The following is a 27,368-nucleotide window of genomic DNA, read 5'->3' on the forward strand; positions in this document are numbered from 1 at the left end:
TGGTAATGATTTACATGCCAAAGGTTAGAGGTTCAACTGGCTTCTACCAGTCAGAGTAGACAATATTGGGCTGAATGCCTTATACCAAGCCAGGATATATTCCAACAGAGAGATCATGGCTCAGTAGCTGAGCACATGCTTTTCATGTAGAAGGTTGCAGCTTCAATCTCCCAGAGTCTCCGGTTAAAAGAGGGATGAGGAACCTGTAAACTAATCCACGAATGTTACTGTAGAAGCAGCAGCTTATGTTTTGTTTTTATCATTTTACCAGCAGCCTTGTACCTGGGACTGCTCAGGAACTCCCAAAAATCTGACCAGTTTTGAAACTAGCTATTGCAGCAGTGCATCTTTGAAAGGTTCAATCCACCATCTTGATTCAAAATGGTGTCCAATGATATTCAAACATAGGAACCCGAATGTCTGACACAGCTTCCGCTTGAGTGCAAGAAGCTCTTGCAACCAATCGGAAGCCGTGCCTTGGTTGTCGAACGTTTCAGAAGTCGAACGGTCTTCAGAAACGGATTACGTTTGACAACCGAGGTTTGACTGTATCTTAATAATTGTCCAAATGCACAGTGAACAAACAAACAACTTTCAAAAAAATATGGTGCCATTTGTTAGTACAGTGGTACCTCAGGTTAAGAACTTAATTCGTTCTGGAGGTCTGTTCTTAACCTGAAGCACCACTTTAGCTAATGGGGCCTCCCGCCACTGCCGCGCGATTTCTGTTCTCATCCTGAAGCAAAGTTTTTAACCCGAGGTACTATTTCTGGGTTAGCGGAGTCTGTAACCTGAAGCGTTTGTAACCTGAAGCGTCTGTAACTCGAGGTACCACTGTAATGGAGGTTTATCCCCTCGCGCTGCATACGTCAAGAGTAAACCTAAACCCTGTGATTTAAGTATTTGTGATGTGGAAAAGGTCAGCTATCCCCTTTCTGATCTTTGTTCCACATCACACGGGCTTGTTTCCCATGGGAAACACTCCAGAGCAGAGCTGGCCTGCTTCTGCATAGCTCCTCCCCTTTAGTCTACTTATCTCCGCCTTGGGTTCTATTTCTTGGTGTGATCGGAGAGTGACTGGCAGATAGACAGATGCTTCTTAGCACAGAATTTGAGGGGTGGGGGGAAGAGAGGATATGTATCAGATGAATCTATTTTGAAATGTTTAAAATAACACGTTTTCTGGCAAGTATCCCCTTGGGTACCAATTGGTATGCATTAATTCATTTCTATCTGCCATCCGGCTATTTTTGCATTCTGCAGAATGCTCTTGTTATCTGGCCATTTGCTTGCCTCTCTCAGCATTCCTGTATTAGAAATGCATTCTGCATCCTCACTTTGGTGAGCAACTCCACATCAACAGTTTCCCTCGCTTTTGAAATCCAATCACCAGATTTCTGCCTTTTGTTTCCAACTTCCTTTTCACTTTCTTTCAAGTTTGCTTTACAAAGTTATTGTAATTGAGGTATCTGAGAGCCTGATACCTTACTAGGTTAAAAAACAAAACAGTAATATGTGATCAGCACCTTTGCAAGATAATTAACATCCACTTTGCAACCCTTCCCTTAGCTTCTCTGCACACAAAGTGCCTTGCTTTCACCTAGCAAACTTGAAGCCTTGGAAAGCTTTGCTGAACCTGAGCAATTCATATGAAAGTAGGTGAGTCCTAAGTTCATTCTAAGCCAGTGGCTGGATGCTGGAGATAAAGAGGGAAGGGCTGTAGCTTTCATGGCATGGTTTGTGAACTGCCCATGCTCCTCCAGCTGCCCCCTGTCAGAAACAGGATGATGGACTTCACATTTCATAGATTCTTCACACAGCACATAGCTAAACTATGAAATTCACCCCCACAAGACAGAGTGGTGGCCAGTAACGTACGGCTCTAAAATAGGGTTATACAAATTCAGTGGCTATGTTCTACCTCCATTGTCAGAAGCGGTCTGTCTCTGAAAACTTGGGAATCACAAGTGAGGAGGGTTGCTGTTACAGTCTCCTGTTTGTGGGCTTCTTATTAAGGCATCTGGTTGGCCACTGTGAGAACAGAGTGCTGGACTAGAGGGGCCACCATAGACGTGATCCAGCAGCTTGATCTCCTTATGTTCATATGGCCCTTGGGGCTGATCCAGAAGGGTGGATCTTCAAGTTAACATAAACTTTGCTAGCTCTGAGCTGCTCTGAGATTTAAGAACTTGCAAGCACACGTTTGGGCAGATACCTTGCTTACTTGACAAATGGAGAAGAAAAGGCGTTATGCGTGTGGGAATGGGGGGAAAGATTTAAATCTTATACTGAGCCAGAAAACATGTCTCTGCAAAGCGATCCGTGCTTTTGCTTGCATCCGGTGATGAAAATGGGCACAAAGTTTCGTGGAAGTATGTGAAGTAGTACTCTAAAGATCTTACTTTTAAAAGGTAAGTTAAACACACACAAAAAGGTGTTCTCAGGGTGTTGTCAAGGGAGGCTTGGTGCATGGTTTAATTTCCTGAGAGGGGACTCAGGGGTTGGAGAAGCATTCCTCCTTAGAATCATAGAATTGTAGTGTTGGAAGGGACCTTAAGAGTCATCTAGCCCGACCCTCATGCAATGCTGGAATCTTTTGCTTAACATGCAGCTTGAACCCACGACCCTGAGATTAAAAGTCTCTACCATTCTAAGTATGTGGGACATGCTGCTTTTGCTTATGACTGAGAAAAAAGGCAATCTGTTTATGATCGGGGCACTCCTGTTTAAATTACAATATTACTTCAAATCAATTTTGTCAGAGATGGCATTGGTAGGCCATCTGTTTTGCATGCCTAAGGCATTGGGTTCAAGCCATGGTGGCGTTCCCTGGTGAGCTGTACAGGTGAGCAGGAATTCAAACAGGGTGAGATCCAGATTCCAAGTCCAACATGACAGACACTACATCACACCACACCCCAGTCTCATCTTTCTGGATGCCTGTGTTGGCAGATACAGTATTCTGAGATAGCTGGGTTGGTCGAGGCAAATTAATGATGCAACATAGATCTAACTCTTATATTTTTGCCCAGTCTTTCTTTGAAGGAGCTCAGGGTGGCTTTGCGGTTTCCTCTTGCCCATTTTTATCCTCACTACAAACCTTTGAGGTAGGTGAATCTGAAAGAGAATACCTAACTGGCCCAAGGCCACCAAGTGAATTTAATGGCTGAGCGGGAATTCAAACTGGGTGAAACCCAGATTCAAAGTCCCAATGCTATGGCCACTCTGTCACACTGGCCTCCACGTATGCCAACTTGCTGTTATACTGAAGGACTGTTAGCTGTGAACATTTTAAAACAGCAAACCCATTCAGTGCAAGAACATGCATAAAGGTAAAGGTAAAGGTACCCCTGCCCGTACGGGCCAGTCGCGTCCGACTCTGAGGTTGCGCGCCCATCTCGCTTAAGAGGCCGGGGGCCAGCGCTGTCCGAAGACACTTCTGGGTCACGTGGTCAGCGTGACAAGCTGCATCTGGCGAGCCAGCACAGCACACGGAAACGCTGTTTACCTTCCCGCTAGTAAGCGGTCCCTATTTATCTACTTGCACCCGGGGGTGCTTTCAAACTGCTAGGTTGGCAGGCGCTGGGACCGAGCAGCGGGAGCGCACCCCGCCGCGGGGATTTGAACCGCCGACCTGATGATCGGCAAGTCCTAGGCGCTGAGGTTTTACCCACAGCGCCACCCGTGTCCCAAGAACATGCATAGTCACACACAAACACTGAAACTCCTCAAGTGACATGGGGACCAAGGGTGGGGAACTTCGGGCCCAGGTGCCTAATGCGGCCCTCAGAATCTCACTGCCTGGTCCTTGGGATCCTCCCCACACCACTCCCCTTCCCCAGCCACGCCCCCTCTTCCCTGGCCACTTTCCTTACTGCCCCTGCTTTGCGTCCTTGGCTGGAGGATTTTAACCTTACAATTCTTTATTAAAGGCCCCTCCCTAGCCTTTTCTTTAGTACTCAGATGCCAAACCCTAGGGCTACACAACCTGTTTTGTGACATCAGAGCAGCTCAGCCAATGGCAGAAAAGAGGGTGTGTATGAGACACAGACACCTCTGTTTGTTCAGCCACACTCTCTCACACACTTCTTTCTAACAGGCCATGGGCATAACAGTCTGCTAAATAATTGACACCCCCCCTTCACTGTTTGTACTTGGCGTGGGAATGCATTATAGAAAGGGCAGGGAACAAAAAGAGTTGACAAAGATGCAACAGGCTCATCCCAGAGGCAACAATCCAGTTATTGGGATTTCCCATCTACACACACGTCTCTTTTTTGTCTTTTTTAAAAAAAGTAAGGTAAATTAGGATGATGAAATCTACCTCTCTCTAACCTGACAGCAATTTTTCAGCATGGGAAAACTGTGCTGTACTGATGCCCAGATGTTGTCGCTGCAGATGAGGTTGATCAGATGTAAACTACTAATGTTATTTTCCCCAGAAGGAATCAGTATCCATCTGCTTTGTGTGTGTGTGATGTTGTTCTGCGTAGCTAGAATTTTAGCATTTGGCATCAACACCAAGTCTCCCCACCACCGCACCTGAATATTTTTAAGGGGTATGTGAGCCAAGTGGCCTAGGTTTTCACAGAATGTCCACCACCTGCTGATTTGAGAGAAGGATGGGGAACCTGCGGCCCCAGGTTGCCTACCTATGTCTCAGGTCACACCCACACCATACATTTAAAGCACATGGCTTTCCCCAAAGAATTCTGAGAACTGAGGTTTAAGAGTGCTGGGAATTTTAGCTCTGTGAAGCATCGACTGCAGTTCCCAGGATTCCATGGGGGAAGCCACTTATTTTAAATACTTGTGAAAGCTCTGCAAATGTATGGTGTGGAACCGCCTTGTTTTTATGAACTGTGGCATAGTGAAGCAGGAAGGGAGTGCAGGCACTTATTTCACAGCAGGGATGATGATGTTGCCTCCTAGGGTTTTATTTGCCAATCAATAAGCTTTTCTCAGAGAGAAACCAACCAAATAAGCCAAGCAGAAGAACAGGTAACTTACATGAGCATGCATGTTAAGAGTTAAACTGACACTTTGGGGGGGGGGAATGATGACATCAAAATCCTTTTATTATGACCAAAGTGATCCAAAATGGTGGACAAGCTTTTGAGTCCACCAGAACTTATTACCAGGCCAGATATTAAGTTTGAGGCAGGGGAAGCCAACTTTGTATTCAAGCTATATAACATCCATATTGGTCAAAAAATCATTTCTGTTGAATAGTTTTAGGGTGCTTCCAGATAAGCTCTTCATTGTGCATTTATCCTTATTTGATTGCAGGGAGGTTAGACAATGTTGGCTATTTGTGGGGGGGGGGGGAGCAGTCTGTGGGGAAGAGAGTTTGTTGTTAGTGGGCTCCCAAATCAACTTTTAATTGTGCAGCCAGAATTTGCCAGCATGTGATGGAATATCACCCCAAAATAGTGCTAGCCTGCACGTGACCTTAGAACCATGACAATGAGGGCCTTCATATCAGAATTTAGCACTACAACACTGCTTATGAATCTTGTCGTGATGCTAAGTCTCTGAACAACAGAGCTGGCAACATTTGGGAGCTGAACCCCTTGGCAGCTATTATATAGATCTGATCTGGCAGTGCGTGGGACAGGATGGATGGAGCCGGGTGTGTGTTGCGATGCTTCAGAGTAAATTCAGCTTCCATTCACCACATAACCAGAAAAGAAAAGAAAAAGAAAAACAGCCCAATTCCTGGCGGAGTCTTTAATCTGCCTAATAATTCTTATCGCTGCTAAATCCCTGCCCACAGCCCCCAAGTTCATACACCCTCTTCTTCCCAACCCCCTTGCCTGAAGGAACACATGTTTAAATATTAAAATCGGCTCTTGCGTCTTTAAAGTTTCCATCAGGCTTGAATGCATTCAAAGCAAAGAATATTAGCTAGGCAGAAGAAGTAAGAGTAAACTTGGGATGTTGACTCTTCCTACAAAGCTCTCACTCTCTCTCCTTTTCGTAATAGAAAGGGCCAGACCTTACATTGGTATAAAGATCTGCGAAAGAGCCATTTCTTTATTTCTTTTTTTGGTCAACACCACCCAGCATTCCAGCTCCAAAGCTGCAACCATGTTTTTGCACCGGGGGCAATGCAACACATTTGGTGAAAGAGTTTGAGGAGAAAGATCTGCAGCTTCTGCCACATCTACACTATACATTTAAAGCACATGGCTTTCCCCAGAGTCCTAGGGAATGTAGATCTTCCCTCGCAGACCTACAATTCCCAACACCCTTAACCAAACTATTATTTATTTAAAACATTTACATACCACTTAATTATTCACATTTCTAAGCAGCATACATAAAAGCAATCCACAAAAAATGGGGCCCTCAAACAATACAATTTTACCATAAAACCAAACACTACCTTAAACTGCCTGCTGGAACAAGAAAGTCTGCAGTGGATTAAATCAAGTAGGTTTGGGAGCTGGTTTCATCTGCTCAAGATGGCGCAAGACTAACCTACTGCATGTGAGGAATTTGGGCACATTTGTTTTTGGGAGACAGACTATGTAGCAATTGTTGTAATTTTATCGTTACTAGCTGCATTGAGGTCTGCTGAAGAAAGCTAGGGTACAAAGGTTTTAAAATAATAGCCAATTACCTTAAGAGAATATTTTTTCCTTAGAGTAAGCTTGGGGATTTGAACCAGTTTAAAAGGGATCAGTCCACTGGTGGTCATGTATTTTTACAGCTTTCTTACTAATGGGAAGAACAAGCAGGAGGTTAATCAGCAGCAGCAGCTTTCATGCATATGCTAATCGCAAAACTGAAAAACAAATTAGATAATGCCATTGTTTCCCAATAACAGGTAACTTTAATAACAATATTAATGAATTATTAATTTTATTACTTTTTTCCCATTCAACCCATCCTCCCAGGGATGCATACATATCCCTTCCTGCCTTTCTTTTATTCTTATAACCCTACGAATTGGTAGGTCTTAAAAATGTGTGAATGGCACAGTGTCATCTAATCAGTCTCATGGATGATTAAAGATTTGAACTTGAGTTTCCTTGGTCTGCTCAGCTACTGATGACAGCTTGTGTTCCTGTCTGGAGATGCGAGCAGTATTTACATTTGTATCTCACCTTTCTTCCAAGGAGTTCGAGGAAGTATATCTCCTCCCCCTTGCTCCCCATTTTGCCCTTACAACAGCCCTGACAATTAGATTAGGCTGAGATATATTGACTGGCCTAAGGTCACAGAGTGGGCCACATTGCTGAGTAGGGATTCAAACCCTCGTCTCCCAGATCCTTGTCCAAGACTCTAGCCACTAAACTACACTGGCAGCCACAGAAGCTCTGCCATACCACTAGGTTTCCCCAAGAGTTTAATACCGTGCCAGGGGACAAGCCGCCTTTACGCTTCCATTCCTAACAAACAGCACCATAAAATTATAAAATCAAGACAAGTTGCTGTCTATACAGTAGCATTCTTGGATTAGTTTTCTTTATCTGGCCAAAACCCACTGACAGTATTTGACTGGTCAAATGAAGGGGCCTGCCACACCTAATCAAACTCATAATGTCTGTTGTACAAGGCTAGGGAACATGTGGCTCTCCAGATGTTGGTGAGCTCCAGCTCCCATCAGCCTCAGCCAGCATAGTCAAGGCTCAAGGATGTAGGAAACCTATCCAATGACATCCCTGGTTTAGGGAGTGTCTCTAATTCCATCATGCAGTTGAGGATTCCAGCCACATTTTACACCCAAGCTAAGCTGCAGCAATATTTTTACTAGAGTTGGGATGTCTCTGGTTATTATATTTGCACCCCATTTGCACATGTGCCACGGTGCTCAGAACAATTTTTTTTCAAAGACTCACAACAACCCTGTATGGTAGGTTAGACTGAGCACTAGCAACTTGCTAAGGCCACCAAAATATATTCACAGTTGAACAGGTTTCTCAAATTCAGTCCCAGTATTCAACATTTTGCACACACACACACACACACACCCCTTAATAGGAAGAGGAGAGGGGTGTGTGAGTCACTTCCCCCACTGTCTCCATACACCCCACTTGCTTCTGGAGGCCTTTCCAAACTTTCCTTATATGTGGGCACGAGTCTTGCACAAAATCATGTTGCACAATTAAAGCTGATCTTCCATTCTTGAGCAACAACCCCCCTCCCCCAAAAAACCTATTTGACAAGAAAATGCACTGGAAAAGGTGAAATTAACACACGCTCAACACATCTAACCTCCATGCAGGAATGCTCAATAAACAACCTCTGCTTCAAACTTTGTGCAAACAAATCAGGATGAATGCTCAATAAATGGGTATTTGGGGAGCAAACCACGATGGAAACATCTCTCCCCTCCCCAAACCCCCTGATGGTCTCTTCTATGAGATGGAGGGGGGGACCCGTGGCCCTCCAAATAGGCTTAAACTCTAGTCAGTGTGGCCAATGGCCAATTCCCATCATCCCTGACCATTGGCCAGGCTGGCTGGGGCTGATGGGAGTTGTAGTACAGCAACCCCTGGAGGGCCACAGGTTCTCTCAGCCCTCCGACAAGAAGAGCCCTGGTGCATCCTCCACAGGGTCCATCTCATCCAGCATCTGTTGTTTGTGCTGTTAACCAGCATGGTGTTTCTGCGTAAAACCTGAATGCAACGGTCCTCGTCTGCTCTCCTGCATTTAGAAAATGCACACCCGCCCTTTCATTGCACTCACAGCACTCTAGACGGCTTAGAATGGTTTGAGAAATTAAAAAAACAAACATAAACACCGTCGGAACCTTAAAAACCAGGGATGGGCTAGCTCTCGGGGGGGCCAGTCAGTGTGTGTTGACAGGTCTCTCCTCCATGCGAACCGCTCCGCTGCCGCCTCAGACCTACGGCTTGCCCAGTGTCCAGTTTCCAACGGTGGGCAGCTAGAAGATGCCTTTGTAAAGCGGGGTAGAGGCGGCGGCGGGGAGATTTGGTCCAAGGGCCGATCTCCATCGCCAAGGCTGATCTCCACCAAGCGGGAGACCTCACCCCTACCTACTACACGCAGACACCCAGCCAGCCACGGATCCCTGCTGCCAGGCGCCCCGGGCAATTCAATCCCTGCCTCGCAAACTTTTTCTCCCCCTGCCTCGCCTCGAAGCTACTCACCGCGCCTTGGCATCCCCGGCGACGCTCCTCCTGCCGGCTCCCCTTTTGGCAACGCGTGTTGAGTTTGTATGGCGCGTGTGGATAGCTAGGTCCTGCTTTTCCCCCTTCCCGGTCTGGGGACTGGGGGTGGGGAGAGAGCTTTCTCCAAATCCGGGCGCGCTCGCCTCCCCTTCTGCAACCGAGGCGGCAGCGGAGCGATCTCCAGCGGGCACCTAAAAACCCTCTTCCCGGCATTGCGGTGCCATATTCCGCTGCTGCCGCTGCGCCCGAATCGCGACCCTCCTCTCCTTTATTTGTGCTCGCCCCCCCTTTTTTTTTTTTGCTTTCACTGCCTCCGCTGCTCCGGATTCATCCCTCTCTGGGGGCCCATTTGAAGCAGCCGTGCAAACGGGAGAGCCGGGAGTGATGGCTGCGTGCAGCTGCGTGTGTGTGTTGTGCAAAAGGCCCGTTGCAGGGAGAGGAGGAGGAGGAGGGGGGAAAGAGAGGTTGGAAGGGGGAGGAGGATTTAGGACTAGGAGGCGGTGCTACGAAGCAATTCCTGGCGGGTGGTGGGGAGGGAGAGATTCAGTTGCAAAGACCCCCCACCCCGCGTCTCAGCGTTTTACAATCTGATCAGGACCCTCCCCCAAATCACATTTGTCTCCCATCCTTTTCACTAGTTCAGATGCAAATAAACTAACAGACTACATCACTGGGTGGAGGATAGTGTACACGGGTGGAGCTTCACTGGGGGCAAAGGTTAGACTGCCCCTCCCCCACCATCCCTCTTCCATTCACAAAAAGCAGCCCCAAGATTTGTGACTGAATTCTACAGGGCATATTCCCTGAGTTAGGGTGTATAACTGGCAGACCCTGAGAGACAGACCTTCCACCTGTGCAAGTTTACTCCAAAGTAACCCCATCTGAATGCAGTTGAGACTTACACATCCCAAGTGATACGTTGTGCAGATTGCAGGACTACAAATCCACATCCCCATGCCCCTTCCTCAGAAGCTTAGTCCGAAAGGTCACGCTCCTACCCAGAGTCATAGCTGGGGGTGGGGAGCTAGCCAGGGATTTTGCCGGTGAAGCCTCTAGAGGGGCACCATTGAGGAGGGGAGGCGCCAAACTGGGTCTTTGACCCAGGTGAAATAAAGCCTAGTTTCGCCCCTGTCCTACCCAAAAGTACGCTTGTAATTTTTCTGTGAAGCAAGCTTTGTTGAAATCAGAGTAACTCTTCCATGTGTAGGATCAGGCCACATGTGTGAAGGACAGGGTTGGCACCTCTACTTCCAAGTAAGCATGCAGCCAGAATCACAGCCTGTTGCGCGTTTACTTCAAAATAAAGACCTACTGAGCTCAGTGGAGCATAGTCCTGTGTAGGATTGTAGCCTAATCCTATGCATTTTTACTCAGAAGTGAGCCACACTCCCTTAGGACTCAGCTATAGCATTGCAAATAAAAAGTTTTAAGTGTGTCTTAAGTGCAATATGCAATGTGACATTAGATGGCAATTGTGAGCCTTATGGAAAATTCAATGTATTTTTAAAAACGTTTTAAAAAAGCATTCTCAGAACGGCTTTTATGTGTGAGTAGATTCCACCTTAAATGAGACGTAATTCTCAAGTAAATGTGTATAGGATTGCAGCCTTAGAGCCCTGAGCTCAGGGGTAAAATTCTAACACAAGAAGAAGATAGCCACCACCCCTACCCTACATGATATAGGAAGCATCCAGCGCATTACATCATGTCATGTCTCTCCACAGACCCTGAAGTGCCCAGGCCAGCAGACAGAGAAATGAATATGGAAAAAAACTCAGTGGAAATGAACAAAACTGAACTACCACCAGAGCATTCTGAGGACTGCTAAAGTATATTTAATAGGGCATGTTATATACAGTGAACTCTTCTGATTAAGAAATAATTTATTTTTCTAAAGATTTTTTGTTTTCTGCTAACCTAACACAAGTAAAAAGGTCAGGTTCTAAAGCCCTGAGTTTATTTGTTTATTAAAATTGCTTATATTTTTTAGTTTTCCAAAGGAGCCCAGGGCAGCTCCTTTTAAAAAGACCAACAATTTAAAAAAGCATTTTTAAAAAAACTCTTAAAAACAGTAAAACCAATTTAGAAACATACATAACCAAATCATGTGCCTGGATAAGGTAAAGGTAAAGGTACCCCTGCCCGTACGGGCCAGTCTTGACAGACTCTGGGGTTGTGCGCCCATCTCACTTAAGAGGCCAGGGGCCAGCGCTGTCCGGAGACACTTCCGGGTCACGTGGCCAGCGTGACAAGCTGCATCTGGCGAGCCAGCGCAGCATACGGAAACGCCGTTTACCTTCCCGCCAGTAAGCGGTCCCTATTTATCTACTTGCACCTGGGGGTGCTTTCGAACTGCTAGGTTGGCAGGCGCTGGGACCGATCAGCGGGAGCGCACCCCGCCGTGGGGATTCGAACCGCCGACCTTTATCGGCAAGCCCTAGGTGCTGAGGCTTTTACCCACAGCGCCACCCGCATCCCTATGTGCCTGGATAGGCCAGCCAAAATAAACAAGCAGGTATCTAAAAGACTACTGCGCCTTCCCTCTAGGAAAACAGGAGGCTGAATCTGAGATGTCAACCTCAGATTCCATTCATTGAGGGGGTGTTGAAATATCTCTGGGCTTCCATCACAACAGATGGGTGCAGCCTACCTGATTTTAACAGGAGGGGTATAAATGGTGCAACTGGCTGGGAGTCAGAAGAGAGTCTTGTTTTTCTCCCCACCCTTTCCTGGGCAGAATAAGTTGTATGGTTCTGTTTTGTCTCAGGGCCCAGACCAAAATACGCAAGTATGGGCACTTCCCTCTGTTGCTCCCCACCCCCAGCAGTGTGATTCAGTCACACACCCAGCAAATTCATGTGCAACTAAAGATGTGGTGCTCTTGCATAACAAACCTGCTTCCCCCTAAAATGAGACCTTTCCCCCCAATATGGAAAGTGACAGCGAAATGCTCTGGAAAAAGGTGGAATAATGTTTGCTTGATGTAACCTTGTCTAAAGCTCCCCATAAACAAATCAGAATGAATTCTCAATAAAATACCTGATGTTATCTAACCTCCTTGTAAGCCCCACAAAGAAATCAGGATGAGTGTTCAATAAACAGGTCATCTGGAAGCAACTCATGTACGATCCTTTGCAAAAATAAATAAATATAACTTCCGTAACTGTAAGGTCATAGAAACAGAGTATATATGCCATGGTTGAATCACCTCCCCCCCTTTTTTTGCTCCCTCCCTTTTTTATTGTTTTCAGAAGGGTATGGGTTGGGGAGTTGTTTGGCAAAACCTCACAGAGTAGGGCTTGTGGATTTAATTAAAGGCCCCCACCTACCCCTTTCTTCAAAATTCCATCATGTGCTTGACCCTGGACCAAAATGACATACCTGCCAACAAGTTTCCTTTCCTTCTTTGTCTGCCTTTCTTATGCTTGGGGAGAGCTAAGGTCCCAGGTTCAATTCCTGGGATCTCCCGGTACGGGTGGGAGTGTCCCCTGGCTGAAACCTTGGAGAGCTGCTGCCAGTCAGTGTGTACAATAATGAGTTAGCCGGACCAATGGTTTCTAACTTGTCATTAGGCAGCTTCCTCTGTAAGGGTTGGGTTCAATCACGGGCACCTCCCCAAAATCCTAGAGAGCTGCTGCCAGTCAGTGTAGACAATACTAGATGAAACAATGGTCTGACTTGGTATAAAACACCTTCCTATGTTCCTATGTTCACTTAAGCGCTAGCTTTCTATAAGCAAAGAACTTCTGGCGTGGGGGAGATCAGCCAAATCTGCAAACCTATGTGATGGTACCATGCAATTTACTTAAAAATAAAATAAAAAATATTTCAGTTGGCACTGATGGCTGATTTAGGTTTCCTTCCTCGAATATCCAGCTTTCGTTTAAAAGTGGGGGGAAATCTGTAACCCTTTTTCCTTGCAGAGATGCAAGGAAATGTATGCAGGCAGCATTCCACCCAATTGTTCAGCAAGGAGCATGCTGCCTCTTGCCTTTCCAGCACTCCTGGAGGGATGACACTTAAAAACAAACCCATTTAAGTTGCCTTTATTGAAACTGTTCAATGAATGTAACAGGGCGGCTGGGTCTGTCCAGGTCTGAGCACTCTTGGGCTGAATCAGCCATCTGTCAGACCCGTGGGCTGTGCCACAGAGCACCGGAATGAGCTCCAGACAAATGAGCCCCGAGCCCGGCTGGGTGGGTGGCACCTCACAGCCCCTGGCAGAGTCTGAAAGGAGCTAGTCATTTTCTTAATTCCCTGGCAACGAGGGCGGGGGGGAGAAGTATTACAATATACTTTTTCTTTAATTAAAACATGTTCGTTTGGTACACCAAAGTGCCTTAAGTGAGATGAATAAACACGTCAGAGAAAGCACACAGCTTTAGCCCTTGGGGATGGCACCAATGGCACCTTCAGCTCCCTGATTTTGCCGTACGCTCCCCTTGCGGCTGGGCAAGTCCCTGGATTATCCCTACATCTGCCCTCTGTGGTGTCTTCTTGGCAGACAGGACCTGAGTCTCACACGTTAGCTACATATGCCTCTGCCAACAGGGCCCTCCCTGACTTCACCAAAATGAAAGGGAGGGGTTTTGTCTGAGTCCTCCTGCTGTGTATGCGTGTGTTTCAAAGCTCAAATTAAATCCATTATTTATAGACAAATATAAGAGCTAGAGATTGAATCGCCGTACATGTTGGCTTTTCCTGCTCAGTGCCTAGAGATGTTGGGAAATGCGAGCTAATAGTAATTGGGTGTACAATGTGTGTGGCCTCATCCTAGGCATATTCGGAGGCAAAGCCCCACTAGAGCTGGTGTTTTGCTCTCAGCTAAAGGTGTGCATGGTTACAGCAGCTCAAGCTGATTCATCACTTAGATGAACTGATTAAAAACATTTTGGTAAATTAGAAAAAAGATGCCTCTGATTAATCAAGACAGATTTCTTTTTAAAATGGTTAATTATTTTCAATACACACTTATAAGGAAAAACATGTGGTTAGTGACATCTTAGAAGAGGCATTTCTCCTTTTCTAGCACGGGAGAGTACACCTTTTCTAAGATGGTGCCTATCACATTGTACTCATTAGCTAAAAGCAGAGTTCCTCCTCCCCTTTCTATTGTTTTATCAGTTTACAAATTTATGTAGATTTATTTGACCAAGGTTGCTTGCTTCCAGATGACCAGTTTATTGAGCATTCATTCTGATCTGTTTGCATAGAGCTCAGACAACATTGTAGCAAACAACTGTTATCCCACACTTACCAGTATGTTTTCCCATCACATTACCTGTAGCAAGAAGTCTAATGTTGGGTAGGAAGTGAGTTTGTTGCAAAAGAGCACCTTGTTGTTGGCCTCTGTCTGTCTCTAGCAACAAAGAAGTGTCCCCCTGAAGGTGAAGCTAAACTGCTGGAGAATGACAGCTCCTTTCCCCTAACATCCCACACACCAAACCAATGTTGATTGTGCAACCTAAATTGTCCAGTATGTGTTGAATCCCACCCAAAAATAGTAGCAGTCTGGGGACACCCCAAAATTCACATGATTAAGAGAGAGCACTTGCTTTAGTTAACATAGTATTCACAGATAGCATCTAAAATGTTTCTCATTACAACAATTCTGTATTGTTATCTCCAAATTAAAGATTTGGGTGGGGAGTGGGGAGGCTGAGAAATGATAGTTTCTCCTAAAGCACCTGTGGAACAGGAACCAAAACCCCGTGACCTAATGTGGGTTGCAGCAGTAGCAATGTTCTGCCTCCCCCAAGCACGCTGCCTCCAACAGTGTAGGTCGAGCATAATCATTATGGTTAGCCACCATTGATATCTTTCTCCTCCATGAATTTGTCTAATCCTCTTTAGACCATCCAAGTTGAGGCCATCACTGCCTCTTGTGGGAGCAAATTCCATAGTTTAACTATATGCCATGTGAACTGTGTGTGTGTGTGTGTGTCTTTAAACAGGCAATCCGGCAGCCCAAGTTCTGTCTTCTGCACAGGAGCAGGGTATCAGGTGGGGATATGAAGCAATGCTTAAATCACTGTTGGGCTCTTCATGAAATCCACAAGCCCCAACCCTGATTCTGCCCAACTGTAGCCAAATGCATGGACCTTTGAGCTAAAATCTGCAGCTAAGGGGGCCAGGTCCCCTTTGTAATTCAGGCACTAATTTGGAGTCTAGAGGCTGGGCAGCTGAAGCCCAATTTGCTATAGACCTTTCTTTGGAGTGGAGATTCTCCCTCCTCCCTCTGTGACACTTCGCACCGCCCTCCCCCCAAAACACACACACTGAAGTAGTTAAGAAGCATAATTCTCCCCCTGGCAGAGGTGCCAAGCCTCCATTAAGTTAATATCTATGGAACTGTTTGAAGTAAATAATAAGTTTTTCTTCCTTTCTCTTTTTGGGTTGCCCCTTTCATCTTTCCAGAGCAGGCCGGATGGCAGACCATAATTACCCTCGCTGCGGCTTGCTTGGGGCTTTTATGCTGCAGTTGTTATTAAAAGGGCCAATGGCTCTGGGGAGCAAAGGAGGCTTGTGCTGAGTCTTTCTTTAATCCAGAAACTCAGGTGCCCCTTCATCCCCCTCCAGGGTAGCCATACTCAGCCCTTGTCAATCTGACAGACGGGAGCAGACCTTGCTGGCTGAGGAGCTGAGGCTGACGTATGGCAGTTTCTGTCTTGAGCTGCTTTGTGCAGGATGCACATCTGGAAGAGAAGCTGACCCAGGCTTTGCCTTCAGCTGCTTTGTTCTGCTCTTTTTCTTCCCCTTAGAAAACAAAAAAGGGAAGAGAAGAGCAAGGTTCTAGGCCTCATGAGTCCACACACTGCTGGAAAATGTGCAAATAGGTTTGTTCTTTTAAACGTAAGACAGTCTGTCTTACTCCATCAACCTCAGGCTTGCAAGCAAAATAGATTTGTTCAGTGCACAGAATGGAAAACTTGACTTACAGCACAGATCACCTATGTGGTACACCCCTGGGGATTCCCAGTACCCACAAAACCTCTGAGCTCTTGCAATTCACCACCTACTTGGTGATGAGGTAGTGAGAGTGGCTCCCTTTCTTCTCCCTTGAGAAGTACACAGAGTTGAAAGAGGAAGTTGGAAGACTGATCCTCCCAACCCCACTTCCTCTTTTAGCTCTGTGTGCTTTTCAAGGTTTATATTAAATCTGCTGGCTCTGACTTTTATCCAGATACCTTGGAAAAGCAACGTTTTGACATGTACCTCTGAGGGAGTAGGGAAGCTGATCCCCAGGGGGGAAATGGCTAAAAAAGGTGGCGCTCCCCAGCACTTCCTCAAGAATAATGTTCATGGGCCTAGAAAGGATGACAGGCTCTAACTTACAGGAATTTGAAACATGTTTCACTGTTCACGATGTGTACGTTTTTCCTACTGCTGCCTCTGGGTTAAACAAGTTTGGTAGGTTTTTGTATTGTTTCAAAAACCCTGCAGGCCCTGTTTGAGCAGAAGCATCAAAAGAATTACAGTGGTACCTCGGGATGTGAACAGGATCCGTTCTGGAGCCCTGTTCGCATTCCGAACGGAACGTAAGACGTGACGGCGCGTCTGCGTGTGCGCGGGTCGCATTTCGCCGCTTCCGCGCATGCGGATGACGTCATTTTGAGTGTCTGCACATGTGCGAGCAGCAAAACCCGGAAGTAGCATGCTCCGTTACTTCCGGGTTGCCGCGGAGCACAACCCGAACACGCTCAACCTGAAGCACATTCAACTTGAGGTATGACTGTATCTCCACATTTGTGTGGGAAGTGATGTCTCTATCATACCACCTTCGACCCTTTTAAAAACTATTGTTGGTCTCCATCTCTATCCTAAGAGTGCAATTCTGTCCATACTCCCCACCAAGTAAGTATGGATGGGATTGTGGTTTTAGGATGGAGGTGGAGATCAACAAGCCCCATTGAACACAGGAAGGCTCACTTTTACTCATTGCACAGGATTGGGCTCAACATCATAATATGCTTTAGTACAGAAGGCTCGTATCTTCCTGCTCTAGTGCATTTATTTAAAAAAACAACCCACAACAACCCACACTTGTGAGTTTGGATAACAAGTCATGTAATGTGGAAAACTGCCATGTTTCATTTGATTGATAGTCTCTATAAAGGTAGCTGTTTAGTTCTGCTCCCTAAATTCAGGTTTACATAGAATTTCAAGTGTTTGGCAGGAACCAGAAGTTGATGGAGGGGAACCAGAGGAAGGCTTGGAAATTGAGCTTAATTCCCTCTCTCCAGTCTCCCTCTGTCTACTCATTCCTTCACTGAAAGCCTTAAAAAACAAATAAATCCTGTTTTAATTTTGCAATATAATTGCAAACAAAACCAACCAACCAACCAACCAACCAACCAACCAACCAACCAACCAGTAAAAAGAAAATAAAAGCATAAAGATTATGAGTTCATTACATACCTGGTGTGAAATCTTACTCCAATAACATAAAAAAACAAATAAATCAGTTTTGTAGACTGACCGTCTCATATTTCAAATAACCAGGGCATCTTACATTCTCTTTCTTTTCTATTATTTTAAGGAAAGTTATATCCCTTCTGAGAGATGGGAAGCAGCAATTTTCAGAAGAGACCTGAAGTTTTTTACCCTGGCCCTCAAAACCTGGGCTTACACTTCCTCTTGTCCCACTGCTTTCCCCCAAGGAAAGCCACTCTTTAGCGCTGAATTGGAGCAAACGGCAATATCTGTAGATTGATGTTTGCTCTGATTTAGCAATATTACCTGGGAAAGGAGCAGGGCAAGGGGAAAACCACTCAGACCTGTGCTTCCTAGGCATGGGACAAGCAGAAGTGTGGATGAGCATCCTATCTGGATTCTGAGCCAGATTCCGCCTCCTATCTTCCTTAGTTCTTCTCTATGCTCATAACAGCTACTAAACGGCTTCGGCCCAGTATACCTGAAGGAGCATCTCCACCCCCATCGTCCAGCGTGGGGCTATAGGGAAGTGAGGCTATAGGGAACCAGGCAGAGAGCCTTCTTGGTTGTGGAGCCCACCCTGTGCAATGCCCTGTGCAATGCCCTCCCATCAGATGTCAAGGAAATAAACAACTATCTGACTTTTAGAAGACATCTGAAGGCAGACCTGTTCAGGGAAGTTTTTAATGTCTGATGTTTTACTATTTTTTTATATTCTGTAAGTTGCCCAGATGGGTGGGGTATAATAATAATAATAATTAGAATAATAATTAGAATAATAATAATAATAATAATAATAATTAAATAAATAAATAAACTGCCACTTGCCTTTTAAAAGGGATACCAAATCCTGTGGCATAGATTCTGAAGTCACTTTGCATGCCTGCTGATGAGTAAACTGCACATTACAAAACTCATGCAGCTGCGCTATAAAAGTTCATACATTCTGCAAGTAGTCATACCTTGGAAGCCGAACACCTTGGCACTCCCACATTTTGCCTCCTGAACGCCGCAAACCCAGAAGTGAGTCTTCCGGTTTGCCAGTGTTCTTTGGAACCTGAATGACCTGCAGCCAATCGGAAGACTCACCTTGGTTTCCAAACGTTTTGGAAGTCGAACAGACTTCCAGAACGGATTCCATTCAACTTCCGAGGTACGATTGAACCTAGAAACATAGGAATGGAGTCAGAACATTGGTCCATCTAACTCAGTATTGTCCACACTGACTGGCAGCAGCTCTCCAGTGTTTCAGACATGGGATGTTCCCACCCTTACATGGAGATGCTGGGGATTGAACCCGGGACCTTCTGCATACCAAAGCAGACCCCCCTGCCACTGAGCTATGGCTCTTGCTGTTCCTGACTTTCCTTGCAACAAAATCTGAGATAATTCCACATAGAGGAGGGAAAAACCCCACACTGGTGTTAGAGAGGTAAAACTCCACCATAATCCCCAGTCTCATTGCAGTGGCTCCCAACACAGGAAGCAGAAAGTTTCTATCTCCTAATAAAGGCAAGCACAAAATTGCAGCTTTCGATTCCTTTATTTCCCTATCCTCCTCTTCCCAGCAAAAATATTTTCATATCAGATGTTACTATCAATATAATTAACCTCCCAAGACACAAGTTTGAAATCCTTTCTTGTTCACCAGCGTTTTCTATTAACTCTGCTAGTTTTTTAATGTGGCGGGGGAAGAGGCACCCCATCTTCGTTTTTAAAGCATTTAAAGCATTTTTAAAGAGATATATAACATTTACATACCTGCCTACAATTACAGGAGAGATAAGGCAAGATGCATAATGCATGCAGCATGAAATTGGCAAAATAATTAACTTTAGGCTCCTTTTATTTGGGGGGGCGGGGTAGGAAAAGAGAATCGCAAGGGCTGCCATTTCTATAAAAAGACACCTCCAGATAAATATCAGACAGATGCTTAGTTGGTCCTGGTTCTAGCTGGCTCGAGGCTCACATCATGATACTATCTTTCCCTGGCAAATTCTTGCAAGCCAAGCAGGATAGAATACTGTCTTGATCCTTTAAGGAGCACCTTGGTCCCTGCAGCTCAGAATTGGGACAGACAGCTCTGCTCTGTCAGCAAGATTGAGAACTTGTAAGTAGAGAACTGGTGGAACCCAGTTCAGATCTCACCCTAGTTATGCATCCAGCAAAGTATAAGTCTCAGGCCTCAGCTTCTGCAAAATGGGTGTAATGATACTAGCCTTCTCACCTTACTGGGTTGTTATAAATAATAAGATTACTGACACTTTGAGTGCCCTGAAGTACTGGTCCTCAACTGGAGGATGCACAAGTAAGGTTAAAAATAGACACTTGCTTATTGTGTAGCAGGCAGTGAAGGCTGGTATATTAAGGCAAATGGGAGACTCCCCCACCAAACTCAGTCATTGTGCCTTCTTACTTACATCCAGTTCAGTGGGTGGCACTGCCTATCAGCTTCTTAGTCTCCGAATGTCTCTGTAGAATTCAGCCAGGAGGAGGATGGGGACAAACCTAGAATCAGTTGACTCTGCCTATATTTTGCTCTAGCGCCACCTACTGTCAGGCTCCTTCCGCCTTACCAGTTTCCATGGACACCCGCCACTACTGGCAGCAGGGAGCTACGTGATTGTTTTTCCTAAAACAATTACAGGTACAAGGAACCTGACCAGCACCCCAACATCCGATAGCAATCTTTTATTTTTCTTCCACTTTCCTAATTTTATCTTCCGAGCAAGGTAGATTTGGTTGTCACAGGTTTGCCACGTACAAGTTTACGAACTCTGGAAAGTCAGTTTTGTGCATAATGCAGATAGTTTATACTAACGATGGAAATCATGTGGTGGGATAGAAAAGGGTTAAGTGATCCAATCCACCTTCTACTTTCCCACTTCCACTTATCCCCTTCAAAGTTGTTTTATAAAGGAAAAGATTACTGGGCAAAACATGTACCCAAAAGATAAATAAAATTTAAGAATTTTTTAAAGCCAACTAAGTTCTACTCAGGGGAGGGTTGGGTGAATCTGTAAATTTTGGCTCCTCTAAGTTGCTCATTTTTTCATTCATAAGTTCAGTTCTCCACATTTCCACATCGGCTTGCAATCTTTTTTTAAAAAAGGCTTCATGAAAATTCATTAGCATTTTAGAACTATTTTCTTATACTATACACAGGTATGTATGTAGTACACATTTTTGCGAATCAATTTCCCCTAATAACATGCATTTTTTACATGTTGCTTGCTTGCATTGCAAAATTTGGAGAAGTGAAAACTTCAAAGGCTGTGTTTCAATTCTCATATTGTTTCAGGAAGTGCTAATTCAGTAGATTTGCCTTTAAATGTGAACTAAATCAAATTTCCTCCCCATCCCTAACTCAGAGCAGTCCTTTGATATTAGTGGACATAGGTTTGTCATGCACAGTAATTTCAATGGGTCTACTCTATGTGGGATTCAACTGCAATCCTATGCACCCTTTCCTTGGAGTAAGTCCCACTGAGCACGCAGAAGGGTCATCATTTAGTGATAGAGCATCTGCTTTGCATGCAGAAGGTCCCAATAGGGCTGGAAAAAGAGCCCCTGTCAGAGGCACTGCCAATCAGTGCAGACAATACTGAGCTAAATGGATCAAGAATCTGACTAGGCTGCATCCTACATTCCTTGATATCACTGCTAAAGTAGCCTTCAGCTGTTTGCTTAGAACAGGGGTCTGCAACCTTTAAGACAAAAAGAGCCACTAGGACCGAAGAAAAAAAAAACTGGGAGCCGCAAAACCATTGAGACATTTAAAACAGTGGGGAGTGTCGGGGCACACAATGCGCCTCCTCCCCTCGCTAGTATCCGCCCTGGAGCCGCGGCAAAGGTGTAAAAGAGCCACATGTGGCTCCGGAGCCGCGGGTTGCTGACCCCTGGCTTAGACAGTAGTAGTCTTCATTAACTGCCCTTTCTTCTCTCATGTGTGGTATTTTCTTACTATATCCCTTCCAGTATGTAGTTTGGTGCTTTTGTTTCTTGTCAGTTTTAACACCTTTAGGTGACATTTTTCTCTCACACTCTGATACTGATACAACTGTAAAAAAAAAAGCAAAAACCTGTTTTTGCTAAGCTTTGTGCAAACTTTCCCCTAACCCTTTTACAACACAAGCTGCAATTCTTCCTTGTACACAGTATTTTAGGGTTGGCACTTAGGAGCACTGGAGAGGGGAGAGATCTGGGGTAAGGAGGAAGAGGGGAGGTGGAACATGTGAGGTTTGTGTAGCTCAGGCTTCTGAAACACTGGACCAGGGGAAGCCAATGCAGTACCCTGCACATGGGGTGGACTGCAGCTTCCGTCATCCCTGACAACTGGAAGACCACAACATCTGGAGGGCACCACTTTGGCTATCCTTGAACTGATTTGAAAAATCCACATTAAAAATGCCTTTATTAGATCAGCCAAAATGTTACGAAATAGTGTGCAAGCTTTTGAGGTCTCCAGAATTATTTGTCTGGCTTGATGTCAAACTGAACTCAAAAGCTTGTACGTTACTGTATAACATTTTGATTGGCTTAACAAATGGACCAACACAGCCATACTTTTATATGAGCCTGCATGTTCACGTTTTCCTTACGGCTCCCTTTGCTTTTTGTGGACTAATTTGGAAATTAGAAGATGCAGGCTGGATCTAGAAAGCCTAGATTCTTCCAACGGAAACCCCAGACCCAAAGGTTAAGTTGCATATTCATAGGGCCTTTCCTGTGAAATTGATAGCAGCATCGTGACCTGCCTTGGGATATTAGGTTGGGGTGAAACAACGGCCAACAATTAATAAAGACCATGCACTCTCTCCCCCAAGAAAGCAGGTTGGAGGGCTGTTTGGAACAAAGGTCAGGAACAGGCTTCCAGACAAGACACTGCAATTTCTATCTTTTAACTGGCTGAATCCCCCACTCTGTGTCAGAAAGAAAACAGATCATCATCTCTATTGGGGGCAGGCCGCAGTTCAGTGGTAGAGCATCTGCTTTGCATGCAGAAAGTCTTGGTTTAATCCCCTGCAGGTAGGACTGGGGAAAGACTCCTGGTCTAAAACTTTGGAGAGCCACTGCCAGTCAGTGCAGACATTACTGAGCTAGATGGAGCAATGGTCTAATTCAGTATAAGGCAGCTTCCTGTGTAGGGAAAGGCAAAGCTGACAGACTGAAGCCCCAAGGATGGTGTTGGACTCTGACCAACAACCATGTTAGCAGCTCACACAGAGAGCAGTTCCCCCACAAAAGGCAAATACAGGAGAGCAGTGATATACAAGGGGCAGTTTACTGGAAAATAGGGGTTATTCTTAACTGCGATGGGTTTGATTTTTGCAGCACACCCAAATGTTGGCTTACAGAGACACTGTGAATGTGTGGGCTTCCAGAGAGAAGCTCATGCCTGCTCTGCCCCTCCCTGGTCCTTTTCGCCGCCGCACCATGCTAAGGTTTGTTGCTGGCTACAGCTTGTGGTTAGTGAGCAGAGAGCCCAACCACAAGTCTTGGTTCAGATGAGGTGCTAAGCCAAACCTTGGTTTGTTGTGGCACCTGGTGCTGCAGCAAAAAGAACAAGGGAGGAACAAAGTGGCTGCAGCCTATTATCCTGGAGTGCACATTTATACAATCTTGCTAAGCCCTTTTCTGACTGACCAGCAAAATCCTTCTCTCTTTATTCCCGCCGGACTAAATTTAACAGGTGGGGAGGGGCCGCCCAGCTGCCAATATCCTGATGTCACTATGACATCAGGTAACACAGTGCTTTGAAGCCTTGATTGTTGGGACTTCAGAGCGCAGCTCAGGGCTGTTTGAAAGCCTTTTTGGAAACAGCCCAAGGCTGCTGTTTCAACCTCTGAAACCTGGAGTTCCAAAGAGCAGCAAGGGGCTGTTTACAAAAGAGATTTCAAACAGCCCCACACTGCTGTTTGAATCTTTGGTTTTTCTAGTTTCAAGGAGCAGTGTGGGAGGGAGAAATGGTTTCCACTGAAACTGCTGCTAAAGCGGAAATAATTTTTCTAGTCCATTTTATCACCCCCCCCCTAAAACAGTACTTCTGTCTTGTCAAGATTCAACCTCAATCCATATAATCCTTATAAGCAGTATAAGGCCCTCATACACAGCAATGCTAACTGACCACAGTTGGACTGCCATCTGTAGAGAGTCTCTCTTCCTTGTAAGACCTGTAGCGTCCAAAGTCTATTGCCTAACTGTACGACATGCCCAGAACCAGCTGGTAAACTTAGGGGTGTACAGATTGTTTTGTGCAGATTCTCTCAGTTAAACATCCACCAACCCACCATTTCATACTGCTGGGTTGAGAGAATGGCCGCTTGCCACCTCTGAGGAGTTCATGAGCTGATGGGAGGCTTGAATTAGGGACATTTTGTGGCATGCCAGTGGCATTCATGGCCTCTGGGCTATGCCAGCTCTCTTCAGGACCCTTTTTGGGGTTTTCTGCTGCTGGCAGGTATATGTGTGTGTGTGTGTGTGAGTGAGAGAGAGAGAGAGAGGGAGAAAGAAAGCAAGCAAGAAAGAAAGACAAGGGAAGTTAGTTAATAAACTGGTAATCAATGGTGGGAGGGGGCAGGGGGCGGATCAGACGCACTAGCAGCCGATTCATTACAACGCCCGAAAATGAGGCTGAGAGATTAATAAGCCTTTGATTTATTGGTGCTTTGAGCCCTTGAGCATTACTCACGGTGTGGCATTGACAGGCCCTCTGTTCCCACTGTGGCCTCTGAGAGCGGGGGTGGGAGGGGGCTGATGCCAGGACCCATCCGGATGAAGCCCTAAATGCCTGACTTGTCAAGGCATTAATGGCTTTGTTGTAAGCCCCACGGCCATGAAAGATTCCCTCTGGATGGGGTAATTGTTATTGATTATGAAAGCAGATAAATCCAGCAGTAGGGCAGAGCCTGTCGCTGGTGGAAAATCCGCCGATGAGGTTGCAAAGAGCTGCCTTGGCTGGTCTCTTGGTTGTAGGCTCCATGGGAAGGGCTATAGCTTAGAGCATCTGCTTTGAATGCAGAAGATCTGAGGTTCAGTCTCTGGCATCTCCAGGTCTGGCTGGGAGAGACTGCTTGTTGGATACCCTGGAGAGCGACTGCCAGTAGGTGTGGACAATACTAAGCTAGATGGGCCAATGGACTGGCTCAGTATAAGCAGCTTCGTATGTTCCCAGTTTCTTACTTGACGGTGTAGGTGTTCTTATTTTGTTCTTATTTTGCCCCCATTTTTCTCTTTTAGTGGATGCCTTATTGAAATTTTGTTAGTGATTTGCTAAGTGTTGTTTTCAGGATTCAGCTGCAATCCTGGAGTTGCTTGTATTTTGTGTCTCTAAGACACATGCATGTAAATGCACACACATGATCACTAAGGCACCATGTAGTACACAGCTTGCCAATCTCTCTCTCTGTGTGTGTGTGTGTGTGTGTGTGTGTGTGTGTGAGAGAGAGAGAGAGAGAGAGAGAGAGAGAGAGAGAGAGAGAGAAGCTGTTGCTCTGAAGTCTGTTTTGATCTGTTGATAACAGATTGTAGGACAGTTTTGTTCTCCAAGAAGTATATCTTTTTTAAAAAAAGAACAAACATCCTGCTAGTACAAAATCAGCGTTGGGTTGGGAGTAAATTAATACGGCAAGTAGAGTAGAGCTTCATGTAATATTAGGTAGTGGCTTGGGGCTCCACCAGACAACCTGTTTATTGAGCATTCATTTTGATTTGCTTGCAGAAAGTTTTTTTTGCAGAGGTTAGCTTATGTCTGGTCTTTACTGAACATTCCTTTTGCTTTGTTTGCAGGGTGGTTATGTGACAAGGAACATTCCTTTTGATCTGTTTGTGGGGTGTTCCCGTTAGTTATTTGTTCACCCCACACTTTGCAATGCCATTTCTGCAAAAAGTTATTTGTTTTTGAAAGTGGATTTGTCGCCCTAGGGCAACAGAGCATTCTGGGCACTGTCGTTTACACCTCAGAGAATTACAATTTCCAGCAACCCTGAGTGGTTTGACAATAAATCCCCCTTTCCAGGGAACTCTGGGAATTTTAGGTCTGCGAGGGGGGCTTTAACTTGAAGAATTTGTGCTTGGGTTTGCTTTTTCCTTCTCCCTCCCCTATTTCCTTTTCCTCATGTGTCATGTCTTTTTTGATTGTGACCCTGAGGCCAGGGAGTGACCCATCTTAGAAATGTAAGCCACATAAATGCTATAAGTAAAGAAATTAATAAATCTAGTTGGCTGTTCTGAGAAACAGGATACAGAACTGGGCTGATCCAACAGAAGTTTTATTCCATTATTATGTTCTTAAGGGATGGGCAGGTGAGCCAAGGAAGTGTGATGGGTGGCTGCTTTTCACACAGTGGCTGCAGTTGCACATCACAGTACACCCATAGTTTACTGTGAAGACACAGGTGGCCTTCTGCTTTGCTTTCCCCTTACTGTGTAAAGGAACAAGAATCCACAATCTCTGTTTTAGTGTTATGTCTGGACCAGGGACTGTGGTTTGTTTTGTTCCAAAACTCCATAAAGTAAGGCCAAGGTTTGTTCTTAGCTTCTTGAACCATGGCCTCCAGTTCAGAATGCAACACGAAATCAAGGATCAAGGTCTGGAACTTTTCTGAGGAAAGCAGTAAAGTGTGAGCCATCTCCACTGTCACAGTAAACCGTGGTGGCAAGGCTACACGTCTTGCCTTTGCTCTGGCACATTATTTAATGGAATCATAGAATCACAGAATTGTAGAGTTGGAAGGGACCTTGAGGGTTGTCAAGTCCAACCCCTGCAATGCAGAAGTCTCTTGCCCAACGTGGGGCTTGAACCCATGACCCTGAGATTAAGAGTCTCATGCTCTACTAACTAAGCTATTTTATATGCTTAGTTCCCAACTGCAATCAGCTTGGCGGTAACCTTTATACATGCAGTTCTATAGTGCACTTGCAGCATGAAATGGGCCAGTCTCATAAAAGCCTTCCTTCTGGAGTCCATGGGTAGTACACGGTGGTGCTGTGCTACAGAACCTAGAAGGGCTTCTGTAATTATCATTTGCTGTAATTTAGGGATAGAGACGGGCAAATCTATTAGTTTCAGTTTTTCTCAATTTCTCATTTTTCCAGTCTTCAGATTTACACATCAGTATGCAATTTTTTAAAAAAGTCCTTTATAATTTATTGGCATTTTATTGCAAATGTTTCATAACTTTGAAATGTAGTTTTACCTAATGTACATGGATCTTTGCAGAGCAATTCCCCCCAATAGAATGCATTTGTATATTGTGTTTTCACTAATATAAGCATTACCATGCACATTCTACCCTGGTCTGTGCATTTTTAACACTTTCCTTGACTCGAGAACTGCATTGCAAATTTCGAAGTGCGAATTGCAGAGAATGGCAGAGAAGAATTTGTGTATTGACTTGGATGTGCACATTAGATAGATTTGCCTCTAAACGCTAACAAAATCAAATTTCTTTCCCATCCCTACAACGGGTTGGGGAAGCTGTAAGTGGACTACAGTTCCCATCATCCTTGATTGCTGGCTAAGGCTGATGGGAGTTGGAGTCCAGTAACATCTGGAGGACCACAGGCTCCTAATCCCTGCCATAACTGCTCTTTCTCTCCAAGAGCTGCAATCGGAACTCAGCGATCTCTCGCCTGCTGCCTTTGCCTCCTATTCAGCCTACTTTAGCTCTTGTTTTTTTCTCAGCTCTTTCCAGAATGGCTATCCTTCCATTTCCCATTCAGTGCTGTCTGCCTTTATTTAAAGGATGGATTAGATTCACAGAGCTTTGCAACAGCTGATGGAAGACCAGC

General features: G+C 45.2%; 2 protein-coding genes across 6 annotated transcripts in view; one reads left to right on the plus strand and one right to left on the minus strand.

Annotated features, from left to right (window-relative positions):
• MACROD1 (mono-ADP ribosylhydrolase 1) overlaps window positions 1-27,368 on the plus strand; it is a 311,383-nt gene that overhangs the window by 62,688 nt on the left and 221,327 nt on the right. The gene's annotated exons all lie outside the window — the stretch shown is intronic.
• FLRT1 (fibronectin leucine rich transmembrane protein 1) overlaps window positions 1-27,368 on the minus strand; it is a 160,164-nt gene that overhangs the window by 16,834 nt on the left and 115,962 nt on the right. The window contains exon 1 of one of the 3 annotated variants that reach the window (XM_053369537.1): window positions 9,123-9,681. The exons of the other annotated variants lie outside the window; for them this stretch is intronic. The gene's annotated coding sequence lies outside the window, so the exon portion shown is untranslated. Of the gene's footprint in view, window positions 1-9,122; window positions 9,682-27,368 lie in introns of those variants that run through there. 3 annotated transcript variants of the gene reach the window in all.

This window comes from Podarcis raffonei, chromosome 16 (genome assembly GCF_027172205.1).
Source record: "Podarcis raffonei isolate rPodRaf1 chromosome 16, rPodRaf1.pri, whole genome shotgun sequence".
Taxonomy (NCBI): Eukaryota; Metazoa; Chordata; class Lepidosauria; order Squamata; family Lacertidae; genus Podarcis; species Podarcis raffonei.